Source organism: Erpetoichthys calabaricus, chromosome 1 (genome assembly GCF_900747795.2).
Source record: "Erpetoichthys calabaricus chromosome 1, fErpCal1.3, whole genome shotgun sequence".
NCBI classification, from domain to species: domain Eukaryota; kingdom Metazoa; phylum Chordata; class Cladistia; order Polypteriformes; family Polypteridae; genus Erpetoichthys; species Erpetoichthys calabaricus.
In genome coordinates, this window is record NC_041394.2 from 85,530,825 (window position 1) to 85,544,456 (window position 13,632).

The 13,632-nt window shown below is 37.0% G+C and overlaps 1 protein-coding gene across 3 annotated transcripts in view; it reads right to left on the reverse strand.

Moving 5' to 3' along the window:
- The window catches only part of LOC114652793 (neurexin-2-like), a 1,491,103-nt gene that overhangs the window by 1,084,088 nt on the left and 393,383 nt on the right, over positions 1 to 13,632 (reverse strand). The gene's annotated exons all lie outside the window — the stretch shown is intronic.

Sequence of the window (13,632 nt, forward strand, 5' to 3'; positions counted from 1 at the left end):
TGTAATTTGTCCAAGCCAGCCCAGAGATCTAAAGCAGCTTTAGATAATTATAGTAGAATTTTATCAGTGAAAACAATTAACCTTTTCAAACATCTTAAACTTAGATTTGCTACTCTGTGAAATATTGCACCAATCAGTTTTCCATACTAAGAGTGAAAACTTAATTTTGTAACCTGCTTAATCAAGTTCAGGGTTATAGGTTGTATAGGAAATGGCAAGGTAAAATTTGATTTGATTTCATATACAATTGAGAGTTTTGTTTTTCTATTTGTTCCTTTGTTTTTTACAGATTCCCCATTCAAGACTGTTAGTTCATTTGATCAAGCAATCAGCAGTGACTGCAGCAAATGCTACAAATTTACTAAAAGTAGAAAGTGGCACATCTGATGTGATCTTGGTTGCCTACTACTAAGTTGTCTTACCATATACATTACACTTCTGTCTCTACACTGTGGTAGAATTTCAGCACAAATAAGATAGCATGTTATTACATCTTAACTGATTTATATATGTTCTTTTGAAATGATTTTTAAGTTATTTTAAGTGTATGCATGTCAAAGAACTGAACACGACATTAAACTTAATAATAGTGAATCTCTCTGTCTTCATCAATGTAAAAATATTTCAAGCTGTTAACTTAATATGAAATTTTCCATAATAGCGTATATCTCTTAGGTATGCAGTGCATACTTGCTGGTTATCTGTATTGGTGAACCCAACCTGATTTATCTTTGCCCTTTTATATCATTGGAAGAAGTCATCCGTCTGTGTGTTGTAACCCTTATTTGGCTCCAGAAATATTGTACTGAGGCTGCACAGTACTAAATGGGAAGGCTAGAAAGGACTGTGTACACTAAGTTACTTCTTAATGACAGGAAGAATGCTACAGGCAAGAACTGCTCTTAGTATATAATCTGCTTTGATATATTCCAACACTCTATCTACATTTAATGTAATGGAGCATCTCAAGATTGATTTGCCTATCACCTTTCAAATATAACTACACTATAAAAGAGTTTTCATGGACACCATAGTGGGACAGTGGACAGTACTGCTGACACATGGATTCTGTGTCCTGGGCTCCAATCCTGCACTCAGTCGTTCTCTGTGTGAAATCTACATTTCCCCATGTACAGTACTAGTTAGGTAATTAATGGTTACATTTTGGTTTCAGTACAAATTTGTACATGTTTGTCCCTCTATGACTGACTGAAGTGCTTTCCTATGTTGTTTAGTGCCTTTTCCCCAGTGGTTTTAGGATCCTGAATTGGACAAAGTGGTATTGGGTCCCTGAATTGGATTAAGCAGGTTTGCAAATTAACATCTGTATGCAAGCAAAAGTGTACACTTTTAACTATGTTGTAACATATGGTACTTTTTAAGTCTGCAAAAAATGCTTTTCAGTGGTGTAATTCTTTGGTAACTTGATAGGTATCCCCCTTACAACCCATTCACAACATCACATGTCAGTTTTGACATAGAGTATGAATGGCTTAATTACGTTCCAAACTCCTAGACTACTTTTTATTTTTGAAGTTGTCAATTGTCAAAGCATTGCTTGATCTAAAATGATTCTGAGTCTATCCTTAGACCTTTGGCCATTCTTTTGATTTTGAATATAAATCTTTTAAATAGGAATATTCTTTAGCAACACCTTCAGTTAAAATTTTAAAATGAAAATCCATTATTTAACTTTATCTTACCAGATTCAAACAATATCTATGCAATGTAATTACAGAAACTGATCACTGAAGGATAGTGCTATAATAATTGGTATTTTACTTGTGGAAAAAAACATAGTAAAAGGTAAAAATCAAAAGGGAATTGATTTCAGGTCATGGTTATTTCCAACACCCCCAATCCTCCTGCCAAAAGAAAATTAAATGACACACTGGAATTCAACAATAGACACTATAAGACATGATCATCAGTTCATTAATGAAAGTAAAGAAAATCTGTACAATGTATTCTGTTTTTAATTTCCACTTTTAAGCTGTTTAACATCTTTGAAAGCAGATGTCTTAGTCAATTCAACAAAAAGGTATTTAAAAATACAAAATAGCAGTAAACCAAAGGGAACTTCTGAAATGAAATGAGAAGACAATTTTAAAAAGTAGAAGTCGAGGAAAAACAATATTACAGTATAAGTGTTTGGTGTAAAAGCACATAGTTATTATTAGGTATTACTTTTATTCTTGATGAAATTGCCAGCAACTTCTTGGAGCAGCATGCGATAGCAGACAAAAAAAATGGCTATCTGTTTTCAAAGAGGGTTAATCTTATACCATGTAAGCATAGCTATTAAGAAAAAAAAACAGTGTTATTTCATAGCAATAATAACAAAAGACAAAAGCAGTTAGTCACATATATTTACTTAAATGCATAAGATTAAATTTAATTAACAATAAGTTTATTGTATCAATACTTAAAGGAAGGTGCTCCCACACACATACACACACAGGGGTTGTTGACTAACCTGAATTTCAGCTTCACTTGTGTGTAAATATCTCCACAGGTGAAAATATAATAATTTTTTATCTAACAGTCATATTATTACATGATCATCAATGTGGTAGTTTTTTTTTTTTCTTCAATCTATGCACTGCCCAAGGATGCTGTTTCTGTCATTATCCCTAGTTCAGAAACTGATGATAAAATAGCAAATGCCTTCAGTATGCAACAGAATAATTAAATATCAGAAAATTAATTTATGACAATCACAAACAAAATTTGTGCCACCTTATATAATACTTTTTAGGATGCCTTCCCAAGTGGGCAAAACATGTTTCTCCCATTTAATCCAATTCACAGTTATTGGTATCCTGGTAGAGTATGGGAAGAGCCAGTGCCGGATGAGATGCCAGTCTACAGTATGTCAGGTTATATTCACATAAACACTCACAATCATTTATATCTAGCCAATTTAGCATCAGCCATTAACCTAATCACTGTTGACTGTCCTTTGCTTTTTAGGAGGAAAAGCAAAGTACCTATACAAAAACCTACACAGACATGGAGAGAATGTGCTAAATCTACTGAAACTTTAACAAGTCTTGTATTCTGTCTTGCTAGCCATGGTGCCCCCTATTTATGAAAAAGGAAAGAGAAAAACCTTACAGGACACTTGGATGTCACTAAAATTATTTTATTTTGTTGAGCACAATCAATGCATGAATTAGAACCAACAAAGCAGTAAGAAGTCAAGCATAATGACACCTTTTATTGGCTAACTAAAAAAGATTACAATATGCAAGCTTTCCTGAAGAAGGGGCCTGAGTTGCCTCGAAAGCTTGCATATCTTTTTAGTTAGCCAATAAAAGGTGTCATTTTTGCTTGACTTCTCACTACATTCATAATGGCTAACACGCTACAACACCCTAGTACTACAAACCAACAAAGCATAACTACTTGAATGAAACTCCAAACTTTTTAGGAACATTTTGTGTATTTTTAATCTGTGACATAGTTCATGGTGTCATACAGAATTAAGATAGTTAGTCTGCTTAACAGATACATATTGTAAGTAATAGATTTGGGAAATAATTTGAGGTGGTCAGTTTGACACAAGGTTATTCACAAAATACTGCCATTCACATCCACATTCTATGTAGCTACTATCGGTATTAGGGAAGCCAACAGACTCTAGAAATGCATACGTGATTAGTCTGTCCAGGAGATTCGTATGTACTGTTATAAAAAAATCATAAACTGCTTTCAGATTTCACAACTATTAATTCAGTGTCCAGAGTGTGTCTCCTGGAAAGAATTAGCACTTGCTGAATTTTTGTTAAAATGTTTTATTATACTTTACATTAGGAAATAAACAATGTACAAAAGGTGAAGAAAAAAAAATGATGCAGATGCTTTCCTAGGTGTCTTGCTTGTTTTTTAATATGTTATAGAAACTTTAATGGCCAGCACCTCTATACGCACTGTTGCCTTTACTGTACAGCAGATATTAATAAAATCCATGATCTCACTTTTAGACTACAGAATGGCATAACAGCTTAGTTGTGGCAGGTGAACTGGGGACCAGGGGGGCTCAGCTCTATTGTATTTCTTCATTACAACACCGCACATTGGGCAGAACAAGTTCCAGAAGCTTACTCACACCAGCTCTGCTTATTGAACCCATTAATTAAATGAGCTCAAAGTAACCTGCCTCCCTGTCACTGGAAATGATTATTGTGCTTATAAAAAGTACTCTTTTTCACATCAGAGTGAAAGTAAACTGATTAGAATAACAGACTAGGTAAGAAACATGTTTTGCTGTCTATTTTTATAGGGCCCATAAGACATCAAAATACAGCTGCAGCACAAAGAGTGTGGGTTTCCATCTGATGCACAACTTTACAGGGCAGAAAGACCCTAGTGTGAGGTGTGAGTGAGACTAAAGAGAAACAGCAATGGACAATGGAGACAGCATTGTGCACAATACACACAAACTTTAGTAACAATATTATTGATTATTATCTGCAGACATAATGAAAGGTAGAGTCAAATGGTTCAATAAAAATGCCAGTTTGACTGTGACCTTTTGCTGCAGAATGTCATAAATCTTTAATATCACCCATCTCCAATACAGAAGGCAGACAGAATTAACTGTGCTATTGCCACGTGTCAGAGAGGACTCCCAGTAAGATCAGTTTCAATTTCACTTTTCATTGTAGTCCTTTCTTTCAAACAAAGGGTGGTACTGTACATCTGAATGAGTCTAAAGGTGGCATATTCTCCCTACATATGTTTTTATACTGATGGCTCATCCAAGATGAGCTCTTCTTATTCTCTGCACCAATAGGCTCTGGCACCACTGCAGAATGTGTAAACTGGCGTGGCCATGTCTTAAATTGAAACTGATTGATTTAATAGATGAAAATACACATTAGGTTCAGTTATGGTCAGCTTTCATTGTTTGGTAAGTACAGTATAATCAAGAATGAACAAAAGAAAAAGTAAAGTTTTGAATTCACAGATTGAAAATGTATCAGTATTTGTCAATCAACTCTAATTTTTGTGACAAAGAGGATTTCCTTTGAACCCGATGCATATTTTTTGTAGAATTGGGTTCCCCGTACCATTACAGAAAGTCTTTCTGAATAAATCTATTGTTCTGCACTCCTACAGCAGCACCCTTCTAGCCAATAAAGAATGACTTGATTTATAATTTCGGACTGCTGCTAGATATGAGACACAAAGAAATCCTTCAGCCCCTTGGTCAGAGTAGAAAAATGCATTTTCTACTCTGACCTCTCAAGGTCGGTGGCAGACGTTATAGGCTGTTCAGAGTGTCTGTGTAGTGCAGCCATAAAGCTCACATTTACAGGAATTTGTATTACATGCCAGAAAAAAAGAGCACATCTGTCTTCATTTATCAGGGAAGCATCTTTCAATGTGTCCTCGTTGGCAAGGTTTGCTTTATGCTCAGAGACTGGATTTTCTCTTCTCGGCAGTGATGGTTTCTTTATTTTTTTCATTCTCTTCGCCCCCACCTATCAGTGTTTACTATACTTAAATCTTTGCTGTACTGATGAGTAGTGTTTCCCACCTCTCTCTCTCTCTCTCTCTCTCTCTGAGAGATGGAAAAATGAGTGCTATTATCACGTTTCTGTTATATTTACACAGAATGTAGTCAACCATGGAAAACACACAGCTGGTAGTGATAATTTTTAACATAGGGAAAAAAAGACCTTTGAAATTCAAGGTGAGGTCAGGGGTGAGTTATATTTGGATGCTGAAGAACTGCTCGACATTCTGTTTGTTTTTTTTCCAAATGACTATGAGGATATGATAAACTTGGGATGTTATTTAATGTTAACATAGTGAAAATGTATTGTTATATTTCCATATTTGTAGATATTGTCTCAGCCTTTCTCTGGACAGGAATAGACACAGTGTAAGAGAATTCACATAATTACCATCAAAACCAAATGAATTGTTGAGAGTTTGTAGTGAGCAAGTCACACAAATTTGAAGATGGGCATGTGCTGGAAACTTTTATATAAAAAGCATGCAAGATTTTTTCTGAGTTAAATGTCTCAGCTCATTATAAGTAACGCCCTCTTTCTCCTTTATAAACTGTATAAAAAATAACATTCTCAAACCTTGTCATTCAGATTTAAGATGTGAAAAGGCCAAATCCTGTTGCAGCAGCAACATGTGTGAGCCAGTAAAACAATCCTTACTGGGGCAGTAGTCCATTACTAGACTGCTCACACAGGTACACTGTGTTTTAAAAAGCCTAATGTGTGACAATTAAACATTGTGGTGCCCCGATGGGGGTGGTACCCAGCTTGTGCCTCCTCCAGACCTCGAGAGAGCGACCGCCCTGGGGGCCACGGGTACAGAGCTGGGAAGCTCGACCCTGTAGGGGCCCGTGGTCACCGCCAGGGGGACCCCAATACCTGGAGGACCCTGGACCTCAGCACTTCCGTCACACCAGGAAGTGCTGGGGGGAAGAGGAACAGGGACACCTGGAGTGCTTCCGGGGGAGACAGCCGGCACTTCCACCAATCTGGGGCGTGTTGGTGGGAGATTGCCAGGAACACACCTGGAGCACATCCGGGTGCTTATTTAAAGGGGCCGCCTCCCTTCAGAGAGGACTTGAGTTGGGTGGAAGAGTGGATGAGGTCTCTGGAGGAGAGAAGGAGGCGGTCTGAAGAAAAGAGAGAGAAGGCATTGTGTTGGCCTGGACTGAGGGGTATTGGGGTTGTGAGTAGTGAATTTGTATAATGGAAGCCTTGAATAAACGTGTGTGGGGTAATACAAATGTGTCTGCCTGTCTGTGTCCGGGTCATATTCCACAATATATTATTAAACAACCACCACCAATTAGTACCATTCATGCAAGGCAAGATAAATCCATAGATTCATAGTGATTACACTAAATTCTTCCTCTGATTTCTATATGTTACAGTAGAAATCAAGGTTCTTCATTTCGGATGACATTTATCCAGTCTTGAATGGCCTAGTTTTGGTGAGCATATGCCTATTAAAGCGTCGTCTTCCTGAGTTGGACCAAGCATATTATTCTGTTTCAAGGTGCTACACACCATCATTGTAAACAACTGTTATATGAGTATGTGTGCCTTTCTCTTAGCTTGAATGAGTCCAGAACTGTTGCTCACTGGATTCATTTTGTTTCTTCATAATCTCCACTGTATGAAAATGCCAGGAGGGACACTGATTCTGAGATGCTGGAAATACCACATTTAACACCAACTATCATAGTGCAGTACAAAAAGTTACTTAGGTCATGCATGTTGGCCATTCTGTTTGGTTGACCAACTACATTTCTTCACCATTCTTGCATGCTATAGTGTATATATAAAGTTGCAGCTATCTATTCTACTAAATCATGGCTTTTTAACAAATAGACAAAAATTTCCCTACAAGGTGTTTAGGGACAAACTATATGATTTGGTGTAATGGTGTACTTTGTTTATTTTCTTAAAAGGAACCAACAAACACTTGTGCCAAATTTTGACATGATGAGGCCTTAAGCTATGAGAAGTTCAAGAAGCCATGTTTAGTAAGTGTTAACAGAGAGTGAGGCATTGTAGCAATTGAACTTGGGAAGAATGCCACTAAACATGTGTGCTGATAGGAGAGAAGATGCTGAATTAGAACTAAAATTGTAACACGTGAAAAAAAAAATTTGGAAATTTTCAGAGGTGTCTTCAGACAGTAAGACCCTAAGCTGTAGCTTCTTTATTTTATGCCTAAATCTGGCCCTGAGTATAGATATGGGAAAGTTATTTGTTATAATCGCTTACTAAATGTATGTATTTTATTTTAATATCAATGACAACTTTGCAATCAATTTTGTTAAAGTCTGAGACTCACATAGAAAAAAAAAGAAAACCCTGTACCAGTGCATAGAAGGGAAGTGACTTAGAAACCTAACAATACCATATCATTATTATTATGTCAGCAGCCCATTTTGCATGAAGTTTTAGAAAATTTGAATTTTGCCCATTACCACCATGTTACTTATTTATTTATTTATTTATTTATTTATTTGCCCATTGATCAAAGTTATTGCAGTATTGCCAAGTTTAATGGGACAAATCTCCAACCTCAGGATTGGGCAAGTGGGTTTCCACAGAGCCTACTTCTTCAAGAAGTTTGGTATTTGGTGATACAATGAATGCAAGTTCCATTTTAATAGACATTTTTCAGAAATCTTCAATATGCAATATCATGCATTAACTAGGATTAGTCCATTAAATTATATTTTATTCTATATTGCACTATAAGCCTAATGTAAAAATCCAGTGTTACACTGTTACACTTGTATACACTTTTATATAGCGTCATATTACTGTCATGATACTAGCAGTGTAAGCTCATGATCATACAGTAAGTCACAGACAAGGTTAAAATCCATTATATTATGCATTTTAATTAAAGTTCCTGCAAAAACCACTATACTGTAGTCCACAACTTTTATTGTCACATTATTGTTATTTTCTTAAATTTGTTACACTTCAAAAATAGTTATGTTTAGGGTTAGTCCCTAAATGTGCATTTTATGTATCGCACTATAAGAGAAATCATCAGCATTACAGTGCTATCTTGTGTACTTTATTTCTCTTGAGGAAACTGAGTGATTTTATCAGTTATTAAATTGCTGATACTGAACCTCCTAAACCAGGGGTCCCCAAGTTCAGTCCACCCAGACTACAGACTTTCACCACAAACAGTTTCACAAATTAGTGGGTCACTCTTATGTTTAATCAATCTGATTAGTTACCCATTTTTCTCTTCTTACTTTGCATTCGGATAAGTGCTCTAATGTCATATTTGCATTTAGAAGAAATTCATAAGTGTATTTTTGAACACCTAACTATCTTTAACCAGTTTATTTCAATTCACCTTATTTCACGCCTAGCTTGTATCCAAATACTGACAATCAGTGATGAGTAGTAAAGGCACAGGAGCAAATGACACTGAATGTTAAAGCAGAGCCTCTGCTTCGGTGTTATATTCATGTGTGTGCTAATTAGTAATAAAAAGCTTAACTAAGTGGTCCTCAACTCCAGACCTTTAGACTACCTTAACAGCAGATGTTCATCCCCATCAACTATTGCTTTTAGCTGGACTACTACCTTTATTAAAAAAGCTGTTATTTCCCATTTTCTAACTTTTTTTCTGTCAATCCAGAAATTACAAAATAGGTTTGCTAAATTTTTAGGAGAATGTAGCAAGCATTTGTGTGTGAAAAAAATTATTCTTTTTCTTGCTTTTTAAGATTTTACAATTTTCAGTTGTCCCCTGTGAGTGAGCCAGTGATGGATTAGCACCCTGCTCAGGACTGTTTCCAGTGTGACCAGGATAAGTTCCAGCCCCTTTATATCCTTGAACTGGATACACTCAATTTGAGGGTGAGATGGCATGTCTTCCTGCAATATCTAAACCCCATTTCTAAATTTCCAAGAAGCAGTGAAAAGAATTTTAAAAATTATTTTTAAGAAAATTTCCTATTTTTTCTTGTTCTGGTCAATTAAGCCTTTTCTTATCAATTAGCTCACAAGTGAATTCTATACTGAAGTACCTGTTTCCATGTAGTATTCAGTGTCATTTGCACCTGTGTTTGTACTGCTCATCACAAATCATCAGTATCTGGTTACATGTAAGGGAGTACACTCCATAGGAAAAGCTGAATTTAAAAGAATATCATAAGAGAAAGTTAAGACTTAAAGATATTACAAAAAATGCAAATTTCTGAATTTTGTTTACGTGTATATATACTAGCACATGATTCTGAATGCAAAAGAAAAGAAGAAAAAGAATAATTGAACAATTTGATCATTTAGAAGCAAGACTGAGCCATTTATTTGTGAAACTGGCTGGAATGAAAATCTGCCGCCACATTGGTACACCAGGACTGAACTTGGGTACTCCTGTCCTAAACCATGTACTGGAGTTGGTTGGTAGACACCCACTGGTCTGTTTCTGTCCATCCATCCATCTATTTTCCAACCCTGCTGAATCCGAACACAGGGTCACAGGGGGTCTGCTGGAGCCAATCCCAGCCAACACAGGGCACAAGGCAGGAAACAATCCCGGGCAGGGTGCCAACCCACCGCAGGTCTGTTTCTGTGGGTCTGATTCTGTGGGTCTGAAAATCAAAATATTTTAGTAATAAACAGACTGACTGTCTATTCTCAAATAAGTCTCTATACCAATGTGCAAAATACAAAACCACAAGTGATGGATTTATACCCTGCATACTGTAAGCCTATACATCTAACCTTATTTTTGAACCACAAACAACATTGGAGGGCAGCATGATGGCGCATTGGTAGCACTGCTGCCTCGCAGTTAGGAGACTCGGGTTCACTTCCTGGGTCCTCCCTGTGTGTAGTTATCCCCGTGACAGCGTGGGTTTCCTCCGGGTGCTCCGGTTTCCTCCCACAGTCCAAAGACATGCAGGTTAGGTGGATTGGCGATCCTAAATTGTCCCTAGTGTGTGCTTGGTGTGTGGGTGTGTGTGTGGCCTGTGGTGGGCTGGTGCTCTGCCTGGGGTTTGTTTCTTGCCTTGCGCCCTGTGTTGGCTGGGATTGGCTGCAGCAGACCCCCATGACCATGTAGTTATGATATAGCGGGCTGGGTAATGGATGGATGGATGGAACAACGTTGGACACTCTAAAGTATGACGAAAAGTCAGAAGTTTAGGATGTTTAATTGCGTCAGTGTAATATACAGTATATTTTTAAGGTAATGCTTTCATATACTGGATGAATTTATACATTCAGTATATACAATTATATACATTTATATATATGTTATGGCCAAAACCCGAAAATCAGCCACAGTAGCAACACCTACACTGTACTTTAAAGATAATTACAACCTGTCATAAGACAGGCAGCATGCAGGTAATTATCCTGCTTACAACTGTTGCCTCATTTTCTTTTCTCGACAAACAAGGTCAGGAGTCCAGCACAACTAAAAAAGTGTTGACTCTAATTAGACAAGCAGCACTCTGCACACTGCTTGTTACAAAGTTACGAATGGTGCTCAGACATTGCAGGAAGGCACTGGCTTATATGCAGTATATAGTCTACATAAAGTCATCTCACCCTCAAATCCAGTGTATTCAGTTCAAGGATATAGAGGAGCTGGAGCTCATCTTGGTCGCACTGGGTGGAAACAGCCCTGGTCAAGGTGCTAATCCACTCACAGGGACCAGTTGGGAATTGTTTCTCATGTAATCACCACATCTTCGAGGATGTGGAAGAAAAACTACAGGACCCAACCAATGATCCTAGTTGATGGATCAATTACCCACTCTGGCATTGGGTCCCATCTTCTTATATTTCTTTCGGCTGCTCCCGTTAGGGGTTGCCACAGTGGATCATCTTCTTCCATATCGTCCTGTCTTCTGCATCTTGCTGTGTTACACTATTTGTATATATAATGGATGTATAATTCCATATATAATATAATGTAAAAACAGTATGATTTTTCATTGAATGCATTTGTTTAAAGTGAGGAATTTTGCTGCTGTATTTTTCAGAGTTAGTAGCAGGTATTACAAAAATTGATAAAGTTACACTTACAAACACAGCTACCTAAAGGCTTTCAAGAGCTCACTTCATCTGATCATTTTTTTCACTGTATTACTATAGTTTTCTTTTTTCTGTGCTACCCTGGGAGTCGATCAATACCTAAAACATTTAAGCATAGATAATATTTAAAACTAGGGCATATTGACTCAATCAATATTTTAAATTGGTAAATGCATGCTGTGAAAATAGCAAAATAACCTAAATCGGCCAAGGGGTGGGATAAATACAGTAGAAGTGAAGCAACTTGATGAAAGGTTTGCACATGTATACATTCAGACACATACGCTTACAGTAGTTTACAAATTTAAACCTAGAACTAATGAGGCAGAAATGAAATATTCTGTTCTTTGTTGTTCTAGCTGAATTTTGAAATGCGTGATGTGACGGCACTTGCAAGTACTAAACAAGAAAAACATTTACAGAATGGAATTGGGGTGGTGGGGGGGGGAAAGGACATCCTTTTGTCTCTCACCTACACAAGACACTAGGAGAAAAATAAAATCGTTTAAATATTTACCATTTAGTTAGGCTTTATTGTAACATCTCAGCCACTGCACCTGGGATTTTAGAAATCTAAAGTGACAAAGTACTACTTGGTAAAAATATAAATGTCACTGCAATTACAGGAATAAAACACTTGACAAACGGATGAGAGGTGTGCTGCTTTAAAGATGTGTGAACTAATATTACCATAGCAGAAAGCTCTTTTTGTTATTTTTCACAGTGTAATTACCCTGGATGCACTATAACATGTTGTTGGTATATCATTATGATCCGAGCAGGATGTGCCGAGTTTTTTAATTGAATGTAACCTAGCATGAGCTGTGTGCATGATAGCTTAGCACCCTATGTCTGAGTGGGTGTCTGCTTGAACTCTAGTTCCACACCAATATGCTGTGTCAGCATGTTAATGACATTGTTCAGCGGTACAGCACGAAGAACGGAGGGAGGATTTGGAACAGGGATGGCACAGTCAGACCTTGCAGGTATTGTGCAGCTTGACAAAAATGTGTGGGCTTTTTTCCAGTAGAGGAGATGTCATTTATATGAGTTTTGCTTTACTTAATTTTCATGAATATTCATGTATATGAATAGATAAATTAAAAGTGCTGGCAGTTCACTGAAAAGCTTCAGCATGACCTGAAATGATGGAGAGGCTGTGCCGGGTCTTTTCCAATAATGAGCAAATGTGTTGGAGCATATCCAGTTATAATTCATTAGTAAAATTCAGCTGCACAAGTACATTTAAAATTACTGCCTCATGTATGAAAGCTCTCTGGTCCTTTTTCCCTTCAGCAACCTCTCCCCAATGCAAATCATTACCCACCTATCATTCATGTGCATCTTGTCTTTTGCTCAATTTTTCCATTTCAAGTCAAAACCAAACACCCAGAAGTGTCTAGCGTAAGCTCCTAATTTTATTCGTAGGGATGTGAAGAATACACATATAAAGGAGATGCTACACCTGTCCTCCATTTTGTATGTACATTATTCTAGAACTGCTGTCAGCAATAGCAGGACAGCAAAACAAGTGAAATGGAAGTTATTGAATTGCATCATGTACTGCCTCCAAAGTGCAACGACAGTTTTGAAAGAGACTGGCACAGAATGGCCTGAATTAAACCAGGGATTGTAACGGGAAAGACAGTGTTTTAAATAAACAAAGTTCACAATGTGTAGCTAGAATCATGGTGAAAGGTCATAAGCCAGAAAAGAATACACATAACCAGAGCAAACAAAGCACTAGAGGTAGAGCATAATTTTAAAACCAATGTCAAGAAATGATTGCAAGTTTTTTTCTTTTTTATTCAATAATGAAAACCATAAAATAGCCTTTAAACATTTATGGCCATGACATCATGTGTTACACACTCCCAGTCGTCTCACTTAGCAATGGTATAGCAATGATCAACAAAACTATCAGGAGAGCATGAATCATTTTTAGCAACATTAAAAACACATGCGAACACAAAATAAATATAAGCATTGAATTCCCTGCCCTTCAGTAACCCAAAAAGCTATAATCAAATATTTTTAAAGGTCAAGGAACAGCTAATAA